At 43.1% G+C, this 13,187-nt stretch overlaps 1 protein-coding gene across 1 annotated transcript in view; it reads left to right on the top strand.

The window, feature by feature from the left end:
- GPRIN3 (GPRIN family member 3) overlaps positions 1–13,187 on the top strand; it is a 50,079-nt gene that overhangs the window by 17,367 nt on the left and 19,525 nt on the right. The gene's annotated exons all lie outside the window — the stretch shown is intronic.

The following is a 13,187-nucleotide window of genomic DNA, read 5'->3' as shown; positions in this document are numbered from 1 at the left end:
AAAATCATGGCTTAACTCCCCCACGTTGTATTTGTTTCTCTTTCATCTAGTCCAAGCTTTAAAATAGTATTTAATTAGCATTCAGCATTATCATTAGGATATAGGTCAAGTAGCCTATAGCAGTGACAAAAGGGATTTTTTAAAATGCAATTATATTTCCTTACCTAAAGATTCCTGCTTCATTATCTTAAATTAATCTTCTGAAGCACAGTACAGTCCTTCACCTTGGGAGATTCAGTGGGTGGTCACACCTGATCTTTTTAGCATTTCGATTGGATTTTAAAAGGCTAATAGAAGATGCTTAAGCTCTTAATCATGTAAACAAAAAGAAAAGGAAGTCAGCTGGTAAGTAGGTAAAGCTGCTTTATGCATAAGAACCTAAGAAGATCTAAGCTGGATCAGGCCAAAGGCCTGTCCAGTCCAGCATTCTGTTCACAGAGCAGCCAATCACATGCCCCTGGGAAACACAGAAGCAGGCATGGATGTAAGTGTACTCTCCAACCCATGCTCCTCCGCAGCTGGCATTCAGAAGTTACTGCCTCTCATACTGGAGGAAATAGGGAGCCACCATGATGAGTAGCCATTGACTGTGTTATCCTCCATGAGTTTGTCTAATTCCCTCCTCTTTTCAAGCCATCCCAAGTTGGTGCCCATCACTACATTTTGTGGAAATGAATTCCATAGTTTTAACTAAGGATTGTGGTTGAACAATGTAAGTTCAAGTGACAGTCAAATAATAGTTCTTTGTTGGGACAGTAGTATTCACAGTACAGAGTTATTTATGTAGCATCTTCTGTCCGCATGGCCTTTTACAGAGGGGAAAAAATGCTGCCTTTAAGCAGTTTGCAGTCTAACATCTCAAGTGTGTAGATAGTGGAGGGGATGGAATGAAGCCAGTATAAATAAGGAAAGAATGTGCATTGTTGCAGCTTTACATATTCAAGCATAACTTACAGGGACCCTGTGAATGAAAGCTCTCCAAAATGACCTGTGCATGACAGCCCTGCTCAGCTCTTCCAAATTAAAGTCTGTGGCTTCTCTAATGGAGCCAATCCCTCTGATACTCTTCCCCAGGGAGTTCTGCCATCTCACAGTGTGCCCGAAGTAGGACAGCCTCAGCATTGCCCTTTTTGCTACTAGGGAAAGGTCTGGCTTGATTTGGTCTAGGACCGACTTCCTCATCTTTCTGTCAGTCCAGGGAATTTGTAAAGCTCTCCTCCAGCATCATGTTTCAGAGGCATCCATTTTCTTCCTGTCAGCTTTCCTCACCACCCATCTTTCAAATCCATACATAGCGGCAGTGATCTTGGTTTTGGTCTCCAGGGAAACAAAGGCTAATAGTTAGGCCTAATTTCAGGGTATATGCAGTGCTGTGGCAAAAGCTTCACAACAGTGTTAAGTTTGAGGAAGAAAGAAAAAGCATTACACAGGCTTCATGGAGGCAGTCTCAGGCATAGGCAAAACCCAGAAAGGATAGAGACATTTCAGGTAACTGAAGCTGGAGAACTGGAGGTTGGTCACTGCCTACCTTTGTTGAACCTTCAGGGACATTCCTAGGAATAGATGAAAAACAGCTGATTTTTTAGCAGGGGAGTAAAATTGGTAAACATTCAGTTACAATGTGGTCCATAGAAACAGCCAACTTTTTTCCCTTAATTACTCCTGAACAACAGGATGTCATTTTCTAGTGGGACATCCCAGTTCAGTGTGAGGGCCAGAATGTGAGACAGCAGTTGGTTGTGTTACTATTATTTGCCACAGGTTTTACCTTTAGCAGACTTTTAAAAAAGAAAATTGTGGAAGGAAGGAAAAAAGCGTTCAGACGCTTTCTCACCAGTAAATTTACAAATTATCCCCACTGCACCTGAAGTTTCACCACTCTGACCTGATCCTCAGTTCCTACTCCTTTGGAAGTGTCCTCACTGTCCCTGAATGTGAAGAAGTTCAGGGTGGGCAATCAGACATTTGGATCAGTCTTAGCCAAAAGAATAAGGGCAGTGATGCAAATTTTATGCAGAATGTTGAATTGAAAAACTTCTTATACAAATTATGGTTCGATTGCATCAGAAAAAACCAAAAAAATAAGATGAATGAGCATATTTAGCTTACATTTTGTCCCAGTACGTACAAGCATTTGAATGGAACTGTTTGAAGATTCACTTAACCTGTGCTTCCCTTTCCTGGGAAGGTTTTCACTGTCTCTCAATTTGTAGGAATTTGGTGATATCAAGACATTTAGATCAGCCTTAGCTTGATAAAAAGGTCACAGGTAGGTGTCTCTCAGGAGCTAACAGAAAAAGGAGGGGAAAGACAAAATATGGAAGATTTTAAAGATCAGGTTGGAAAGTTTGTCCAGGAGTTTTGGAACACTGTTTCCAATAAAAATGGGGAAATGTATGTGGAAACCTTGAATGCCTCACACTCACAAATAAGCAAGATAATACCTGCAATAGTGAAGCTCCACAAAGAAGTACTTAACAGCTGACCAGTTTAGCAATGCATCAGAGCTAAGTTTATTGAGGTAATCGATCAAATTAGTAAGACCTAACTGAAAAAGATTATGGATTACAATGTGAAGCTAATACTGTGCCTGTAAAATGAAGACATCCATGTAATATATGTAGCTTAATGTCTTAACTGCTTCCTTCGAAAACTATGGTATGGAAGTCTGGTCTGTGAACCCTACAATTTGTCACACAGTCTGAGTAAGTAAGATGTAAATACAATTGTCCTTGCAATGGACAGTTAGTGTTAAAACGCTACGTGGAGCTCATGGAGAATTGCCATGAATAAAAGAAGTGTAGATTCTCCAGGGTGCTTGTTGAAGCATTGGCATATGAATTTTGCTGGGGTGGGGGTATTTTTTTTTCAGTTGAGTCTTGTGCTGAAGTCCTAACAGGTTAAGACTGCATATAATCACCTGTGTATATCATGGGAACGCCTATGCTGTTAACCTTGTTCTGGCATGTGGTAAGAGAAAGGATGCAATGCAGTCATCACAAGTGCAGATAGTTTTGATTGTTTTCCTGTGTGTAGCAGGCTGACTTGAGAAACCTGCTGCAAGGCCAGTATTACCTGCTGGTTTTCTTCTCAGATTCTCCCTTAGTTTGCTGATCCCCAGCATTTAGGAACTCCATCTCAGGGATGAATAGAATGGGAGAAGCCATAATTCTTAGGAAATGCATACAAATATGGCCCTAAGCCCCATCCCCTGTTGTCACTTTGCTGCCCCATCAGCTGCTTCTGCCTAGGTGTGACCTTTTCTGTCGATTAGTGATGTCTCCTTTCATCAGAGAGATTCAAAGCTGTTCTGTCCCTGTACAAAACTGTTCTGACTAGAAAATCACCAAATGGTAATTAGGAGAAGGGGTGTGTGGCCGTTTAGGGACAGCTGGGGAACTGGATTGGGATCTCAGACGGGCCAGGCTTGGCTTCCCAGCTCGTCATTCCCCAACCCAGATATGGACAATACTTTTGCCTGTCTGTTCCCTTCATCACTGTTTTCATCCCCCTGGTGGGAAACAGGAGCCTTCAATCTGTGTAGTTCTTGCATGATTTAGTCCAGAACACATTGCTCCAGTGGCTACTCTAGAGTTTTAAAAAATGTAGTTATTAAACACACATTTAAAGTACTGCTGTCTTGCTCCTTAGCATACTGAAAAGTCACCTCATTTCCTGTGTGTAGGATTAGGTACATGAGTGGACTTTAACATGGAAGGTATTGATCCAGATCTTCCCTCAGTTTCCCTTTGGCAATCTGGAGATACCTACCTTGCAGGATTGTAGAGTGGTAACTTAGATTATTATTATTTCAAGTTGAATGAGGATTTGAGGCTGAATATCCTACTGATCTCAATATTACTGGAGCACATTTACCTTTATCTGCATTGCATCATATTGCTTCAGGGTATAAAAGGTGGAGATAATTCTTAGATTTTGCTAATATTCATGTCATATGTTGATGCCTAGCAGCAAAGGATGCTGTATTTTCACAGAATGTTTAGCACCTGCACTAAACTACAAATGAACCATTTCAAATTGAATCTTCCCTGGAACACCTATCTGATTTCTTTCCAGTAAGGTCAGTCAGTGAGGTAGAAAATGTGTAAAATCATGCATCAATAGTTGTCCATCTATCATATTTTAGAAGCCTGACGAATTCAGTGCTGGCAGCAGACAAATTTCTGATAGATGGACCTGTAATGCCTTCCCATAGTATATTTTTAATGGATGGAATATTAATTGGAGTTTGTTTTCCATGGAAGCAGTGAAGGATGATATCTTTATAGGAGGTCAAGTGCTGGTGGAAAAAAAGCAGAGTGATTCTTTTCAGGAACAGTATTTTACCTGTAGCACATGCCTGTGCAATGTAAGAGCCACTAAGCAGGTTGTGGCTTGCCCGGTGTTTGACAACTCCCGTTTTCCAGTTGCAGTGAGCCAGATTAGCAGGTTTATCAAGCCCCTGCTGAGCCATCCACTCCACTTGGCTTAAGTGGTCTGCTCTAGTTGCTGCTGCCGTGTTCTGCAAAGGTGTGTATGGCTGGCTCAAAGGAAAGGAGGCATCTTCCTCGCGTGAAGAGGCACCATGCATTTAAAGGGAAGGGAAGTGTGCTTTGCCTCCACCCCTGCGCCTTGAGGAGTCCTTGCAGCTTCTCCACATGATCATGAGCCCTCCACAGTTGGGGGTCCTGATCATGTAGAAGAATTCACTCAAGGACAGACAGAGGACTCTGCCCTCAAACCTTTATCTAGCATTCCTCACCTAGGGAATTGTACTTCAGAGCAGCAGTATTTCTCAGCAGAATCCTTAGAGACAAATGGAATGTTCTATTCATATGTAGAGCAACCATCTGCAGTAGATTTTCTTACTCAAGTGGAAAGCATGCATGGGCCTGACTTGGATCAGTACCGTGGAGCACTTGTTTTTTTCCCCAAATTACACACACACAACTATGGAGTCAGTGGAAGCTTGACTGGAGTGTAGAATTTTAGGATAAAAATAGATGGCGGGGGAGAAAAGTTTAACCTCTCTCCAGTTCCAGGCAGAGTTCAACTACACCGGCTTACACTACAGTAAAGAAATCTATCACACTCAGCTTCTCTAAACATGATGACAAGAAAGTTTCATTTGGCCCTTGGCAGCTGCCCTAACATAAAATTCTAGGATTTCTTTTAGAGAAGGCTTGATAGTTCAGTGAATGTAGGACTGCTGCACATTTGTAGCAGCATATTCTCACTCGCTTCCTTTCTCTTTCTTCCCTACCATACATTTCCTGCATTTCTCTTAAAATACAACCATATCCTTGTGGTGCCACTGAGCAAGTCTTAGCCCACTAATCAGTGACCAATAATGGAAAGCACTGATAGGGACAGCAATGGACAAAAAATTTAAATAGGGCACTTATATAAACAGCATATACACGCTTAATCCCCCCCCACTACTATTCCAAACTCTGTGAACGACTTTTGTTCCACAGCTCTTCCATGCTGGCTGAGGGAGATGGGAGTTGTAGTCAAACATATTGGGGTGTCATATTTGCAAAAGCCTGCCTCTGGTAATTCTGTGACCCTTACAGTATTGATAGAAAGGCTGTTCATCTTTTACCTTACTGGTCTCAGATTAAAAAGTAGATCTAGGCTTTTTTTTGGGGGGGGGGGGCGCAAAATAAATAAAGCTATTTACATAGCTTTATGTAAATCCAAACACTGGGACTGTTTGCTCTCCATTTTCCTGCCCGTAGCCTCTTTTTAGTCTTGCTTTATAGGGAGCAGGTTGCTGAGCGCAGAGGAGCAGAAGGAGAATTAAAATGAATTTTAAATTGAACAGACATCTCACTTGATCAGTACAGAGACGTACGTGACTGTACGAGAGCCGAAGGCGGGGTGGTGAGCAAAGGACAGTTTAAACTCTTGGTCCTTCAGTATGGGCACTGGAGAAGAGGATCCACAGAGCGTAACAGTGAATAAATGGATCTCAGCAATCCACCAGTACAAATCCCACGTTGAGATTTTGGTTACCTGATATTTTGTTATAATTAATCTGTTACATAAATTGCAGGTAGTGCTATTTGTGTGAGTGACCTTGAGACAGATTTTTGCATTGGGAAGCAACACCTGATTTTAATAGCTTTGACAACGACGATGATGTCAAGTCAGCCTCACATGCCTTGTCCATGCATTGGGGTCCACTATGCTGAATGCAGCTCACCCACCTTACCTGATGTACCGCTAGGGACTGAATCAGAGGCAGCAAACCCTGCAGGAGGCATAGATCATCCATGCATGTGGCAGGTCTCTTGAGACTTGACTATCTGGCTAGCTGAGCTGTGGTCTGCTTGGTGCATTCTGGCTTGTGCAGACCACTCTAAAAGTTTCACAAAGTGGCCACAGTACACTTTTGTATCACATGGTTGCTGCCTTCCTTTCAACCAAATTTTGACAGCCTGGATTGAGCGTTCTGACCAGCTGCAACACTTTTTTCTTTGTGGATGGGTTCTTCTTTCCATAAATGGAAAATGGAACATGGACACACGGTCCAGCGTGCTACAAGGCAGCTTCCCCTTCAAATACAGCTGCTGGCACTCCTTGTGTCTCATGCATGCAATTCTGCAGATATGGCCATAGCTTCCCATGCGATGCCTAGATGTGCATGCGTGTGCAATGACAGCTCGAATCTGACAGTACATATGGGTGGAACGGAATTGCTCGCTGGCTTTTAAATCCACAGGTTCTAGAAGTAGGCCCAAAAGATATGTATCTGTCCAGACCAGTAACATCTTGGCAAGGAGGCAGCCAGAACAGTTCTTCCTAACACTGCGGAGTCGTCATTTTCAACTGGTTGTTTTTCCCACATCTGTTTTCAAAACATAAATGATGTTGCAAATAGCCTATAAATATCAATTCCCCACAGGACTCAAGTAGACTTGGGTCTAAGCTTGGGTTTGAACGTGGCTTTCTTCTTATCTGTATCTCTTCACTTAGACCATTCCAGTATTCACAAGTTAGTAAAAATAAAGTTATGTAATATATAGGTAGGGTCAAAGTTGTCCTATGTTAGGATTTTAAAATCTTCTGTTAGGCTCCCAAATGAGCTGTTCACTCAATAGCGATTTTATTAACTTCACCGACATAAAAGTAATGAGCAGCTGAGCATTTTGCAAACATTATTGATTTTTATCTTCAAAGCAGCTCCGTGAGGTTGAGCACTGTCATTTATTCTCAGTTTACAGAAGAAAACCAAGATACATTTACAGGATGGAGGCAAAGATTGGGAAAGATGGTTAAAAGTGCCACTAATCTGGGAGGGGTGATTTTGAAGCATTTCTGTTGCCTACATGTGTTTTTGAAATTCAGCCTCACCACAGCTTACCTAGCAGCTGCCCCGGCTCTGCTTTCGAAATAGGAAGTCTGATTTAAGTGAGATATCCAAAATCACCTAATTAGCAGGTAGCAGAGACAGGACAGAATCCAGTTCTTCAGGTTCCCTTTCAACAATGGTCTGTGTTGCTCAGCCTTTCTGAAATATACCTTGCTAAAATTTGCTGCTGCAAGCATTGCAGATGGCTAGCAAACGATATTCTCTTTCTGCAGTGCTAAAGTATTCTTCTCGGCTAGTGGGTACGCTCCTTCCCTTGTCTTTGTTGCATCTTCATCAGTTTTACCCTATGGGAAATGCTACATCTGCACATTTCTCTGTTAGAAAGAAGACAATCAAACTGCCTTTTTTTCCCTAGGAATGGCCCAAGAAAGCATAGCTGAACAACCAGCTCAGGAAATAAAGGGGACCAACAAGCTAGAAACTGTTGGCCCCTTTTTTTTCCCTGGGCCTGTGTTTGAATGCTCTGCTAGTGCTGATTCTGTCTTTCATTTCCTTTTCCTTTCCTCAGTGGGTCACTGAGCATCTTAACATATTTCTTAGTCAAGGAACATACCAGACTATTGAACATAAATATACAGATTTTCTTAGAATCTTAGAACAGTAGAGTTGGAAGGGGCCATGAAGGCCATCGGATCCAACCCTGTGCTGTTGCAGGTCATCATCCTGCTCAGATGGCCATCCAGTTTCTTTCTGAATGTCTCCAGTGTGGGAGAGCCCACCACCTCCCTAGGCAGCTGGTTCCTCTGTCGTATTGCTCTGACAGTGAGGAGGCTTTTCCTGATGTCCAGCCTGAATCTGGGTTGTCTTAATACTTATTCTCAGGCAGTAGTAATTTTTAATCCTACTAGTTTAAACACATAGAGAGCTTCTTCACCTATCACACATTCTCTCTTAAATTACAGGGACTTTTTAGACAATTCTTCCCCAATCTAGAGCCCCCTAGATGTGACCATGCTAGCTGGGGAGGATGAGAGTTGTAGTTCAATATAGCTGGAGGGCACCATGTTGAGAAATGCTGCATTCATTCATCAGATACCATCTAGAATCAACTTAATTCAGTTTTTGTTGGAAGCGTAGCACAACTCTTCCTGTCCTATTCCGTATGGTTCCTGAAGCTCATGAGTTAGCTGGCTTGAAGAGCAATCTCAATGGCCGACTCCAGAAGGTTGTGCTGGGGGACTATGGCTCTGCACCATGGCACCTATGCCATGGAGTTCCGCAGGGATCCATTTTGTCCCCCATGCTATTTAACATCTACATGAAACCGCTGGGAGAGGTCATCAGGAGGTGTGGGCTGCGGAATTATCAGTACTCTGATGATACCCAGCTCTTCCTCTCGTTCTCTACCAATCCAGGTGAGGCAGTGGCTGTACTGAACCGGTGCCTGGCCGAGGTAATGGGCTGGATGAGGGCCAATAAACTGAAGCTCAATCCAGACAAGACGGAGGTCCTGTTGGTAGGTGGATCGGGCTTTGGGATGGGGGACTTTGACCTTGTCATGAATGGGGTTGCACTCCCTCTTAAGGACAGGGTCCACAGCTTGGGAGTGCTCCTCGACCCAGAGCTATCGTTGGAAGCTCAAGTAACAGCGGTGGTGAGGAGCGCTTTCCTTCAGCTTTGGCTGATCCATCAGCTGCGTTCCTACCTGGAGAATGACTGCCTGGCAACAGTGACACATGCATTGGTCACTTCCCGATTAGACTTCTGTAACGCGCTCTACGTGGGGCTGCCCTTGAAGACGGTCCGGATACTTCAATTGGTGCAAAACAGAGCTGCCAGGCTACTGACGGGGGCTGGGCATTGTTCTCATATAACCCCAGTCCTCCGTCAGCTCCACTGGCTTCCCATTGAAGTCCAGGCCCAATTCAAGGTGCTGGTTATCACCTACAAAGCCCTGGACGGCTTAGGTCCTGGTTACCTAAAGGAGCGCCTGCATCCATATATGCCCCCCCGCCCCTTGAAATCGGCGGCTGAGGCCCTTCTTCAGGAACCCTCCATGAAGGATATTAGGAGGGTGAGTACTCAGTGGAGGGCCTTCTCTGCGGTGGCGCCCCGCGTATGGAATGCGCTCCCCAGAGAGGTCCGCCTGGCACCGTCGTTATTTGCTTTTCGGCGCCAGACCAAGATCTTTTTATTTAAACGCTATTTTAATTGTTAAGGTTTATTTATTGATTTTAAACTGACCTGGCTGTTTCCACTATTTTATGTATTTTATGTATTCTATGAATTTATATGCGGGATTTTAATGATTGTAAACCACCCAAGGCTTATGCGAAGGGGGCAGTATATAAGCTGTCTAGACAGACAGACAGACAGGGATTACAATAGGGCTCTGCTTATAGGGCTCTCCAAGGCCCCAGAGAGAAAACTGGAGCACTTGCATTATCCTCCCAGTTCTGCCATAGCACAACCAAATGGTCTGGTCTTAGCCCAGCAGAAGACAATTCCAAATGTCTGCATCCAGTTTAAAAGGGTATTTATCAGAATCTGTTTTCCTGGGAAAGTGTTAACCTTGTGAAGAGATGGCATGCATTATCTTGGGAGGCAGTAGCTTTGCAATGATGAATGGCGACCCATAGGATGATGAATTGAGAGTTGGGATAAATGATTCATGAAGCTCATTGTTTGCCATACAATTTGAATTTCAGTGATGGGCTGGATGCATCTGCCAAGGAATAAAGTAAGCAATTCTAAGAAGAAAGTCATATGACCCTGAAGAGACAATGGTGGTATTGGTAGAACTGCAGACTTGTTTTCCTACCCCACTAGGAGCAATCTTGCCAATCTTATTAAACTAAACAATAGCTGGTTCTGAGCTTGACCCTGGCAACAACTTGAGTTGAGAGAGATTGCTGTGTGTGCCACTATTCTTGGGAAAAGGACAGCACCCAGCACATGAGATATGTAGTCTTTGCCTGTAACTTGGTGATAGAGTGCAAACCACTTGATGTAGTTTGCATGGAGAAGGCCCAGTTTCAGTCCAGGTACATTCAAGTGGTGCTTCCTGGAATTCTGGTGAACCTCTGCTACTCTGGGTAGAGCAGGAGTGGGAAACAAGTTTTCAGTGGGGTAAAATTGCCAGATTGCCCCTCCATTGGACCCACTGATGTCATTGTCCTACTTCCCTCCATGTTGACTTTCTCTGTACCTCGGAGATAACATTGAGAGAGGGATACCAGTAAGGCAGCTTGCTGTGTTTCTACAGTAACAGGTGTGTTAGGGCATGAGGGCTGCTTACCTGTGAGACTGCATTTTTAACTCTACCTGTATGCTTCTTGGTTGCAAAATGATGTAGGAAAAATACAGCTCTGACTAGATAGCACATAAAACAGCTTCCCTACAACCTTCCTCTGTCCAGATGTTTTGGATGACAACACCCAGTATTCCTGACAATTTCCCATGGTGACTGCTGAGAGTTGAAGTCCAAAGCATTTGTAAGGCACCAGGCTGGGAAAGACTGGCTTAAATAGTTTATTATTAATAATAATTTGTAATAATTCATGTTACTTTTCCCACACACTGATCAGACTAATGGAAATAATTTTATTAGGATTGCCCAAATAAGCAGAAAAATCAAAAAGAAAAACGCTATAAGTAAACATAAATTTGGAAGATGCGGTTGCTATGGACACGCACTCCAGAGGTTCTCTCTATGCAAATACTGAAAGCACAGTGAAGCAGAGTGATGTCTGCTGACTGTACCCCCCATCTGTGTGCATTCAGTAGAAATGAAAACGTGTCCATTTAACTATGTGTACAGTTGCATGTGTGAAGATTCTTCCACATGATCGGGAATCCTGAAAGTGTGGAAACCCCCATTTTCATGGAAGGATCTACAACTGTGCAAACTCTTTTACACTGAACAGATGGAGAAAAGTGAGAGTTGGGACCAGTGGATGCAGTCCTACTCACTGCTGCTCCCTTGGTACGTTCAATATATGTGTGGAAAGGATGTCCATAGAGATGTTACCTTCACTGTGGCTGATCGTGCCATCTTTTGTTATCATAGCATCTAAAGTTCAAAACCCAGGTAAGCAACTTTCTGGGAAATCCCTTCTTTGTTTACCCACAAATAGGACCAATATCAGAACACTGCGTCTCTCATATGCACTTCTGCTCTGATTAGAAAGATGCCAGCCTGCTTCTCTCTGCACCTGTCTAAAATAAGTCAGTATAGACTACTTCCATCACCTTTATTTTGCCCTATTTTATGAAGAACTGTTCTATAAGCTGTTCCAGATAATTCCGATCCACCCCCCACTCCAAAACAGCCATGCAGTTCTTCACTACGTCATGTGCAATCTGGGTATCTTTCCCCAAGGAAGCACTTCTTTTACATGGAAATTACATTAATTAGCCAGCAGTTAATGGAAGTAATCAGCAAACCTCAAGATTATAGAAAAAGCAGAAAGCCTTTAACAGGCTTTGGTGAGGTTGAAAAATTAATTCTGACTTATTACACTGGAGGGGATAGATGCTGGGGAGCGGGGAAAGAGAAAATAGCCAAAAACAGAAGCTCAATTCATAAACTTCAGGCCATATGTTCCAGGTTTCTTTGACAATAAATTTGCACAGTGATCATCATGACATTAACCTTTTATCTTCTGTGTATGTTTCAAGGAATTCATGTTACAGGTAATGTTCAAAGACTTCCCCAAGTCATCTAATTCAGGTAAAGGAAACCTGGTGCCTCCCAGGTGTTCTGAACTACAGTGCCCATAATTCCCTTCTATTGCCCTTGCAGTCTGAGGCTAATGGAATTATAGTCCAAAACATCTAAAATGCACTATGTTGCTGACCCTAATATAACCCAGCGGTCTTCAAATATTTGATGGGGAATAATGTAGAAGGTGAAGCAGAGATATACTCTCTGTTGCTGCAGAGGGCAGGACTTGAGCCAATGGGTGAAAAGTGTAGAGAAGCAAATTTCTCCTAGAGTTTAAGAGAAACATCTAACCAATAAGCTGTTCAGTGGTGAAACAGGCTGCCTTGGGAGATGGTGGACTCTTGTCTGGGGGTGCTTAAGCAGAGAATGGCCAACCACTTGTCAAAATTGTTGCATCCTCTGTTGTAGATCCTGCATTGATGAAGGGTTGAACTGGATGACCTCTGTGATTCTGTGAAGTCTTCAGTCTTGCAGGAATTCTTCTTTTGCTAGAATCCTGAGGTGCATCTGCAATGTGCCAAACATGCTTGGAGAGTGTCTACTTGAGTCATACTAAATGCAGTCAGAGTTGAAGCCTTACAAGGGCAGAGTGAAGAGTGGGTGTCTGTTTCCATGCTAAGCTCTGTCCTTTCACACAGTTCAATTCTTGTTTTTTCCTCTCAGGTTTTTTTTGGTTTTAGCAGTTTCTTTGTTTTTGCAGCTCAGTTTGGCAGGAGGTGGGGGGAGCTTTACATTTGAGTGTCATTTAAAAAATGGGATTCCCAAACCCTTGTGGAGCTACAGCAAATCTACAGGAGTTCATCCAGTAGATCTTGATCTAGTTCTGCTCAGCTTCTGTAAGCAACTCAGGTTTTGGACTCTGATGAAAATGAGGAAGAGATTCAGTGGATGTTTTGGCCCTGTGCAGTGGAATTACCAGTCCAGTGGACAATGTACGGTCTGTGCATAAGATAGCTGAATATAGGGAAAATGGACGTACGAAGGTGCTTTGGCAGAGGCATAGGAAGGTCAATCCAGATCCAGAGCTGATGGTAACCCAAAGACAAGGAATTCCAAGAATATGTGGAGACCATTTCATTGCAGCTGCCCACACTACCTTTAGTTTGATTATAATAAACAATGTTCTGACTGTCCAGTTTCTTT

Source organism: Varanus komodoensis, unplaced genomic scaffold (genome assembly GCF_004798865.1).
Source record: "Varanus komodoensis strain SLA01 unplaced genomic scaffold, ASM479886v1 scaffold2, whole genome shotgun sequence".
Classification (NCBI taxonomy): Eukaryota; Metazoa; Chordata; class Lepidosauria; order Squamata; family Varanidae; genus Varanus; species Varanus komodoensis.
Note: the sequence above shows the minus strand (reverse complement) of the source record. Positions and strands in the feature narration are given on the sequence as shown.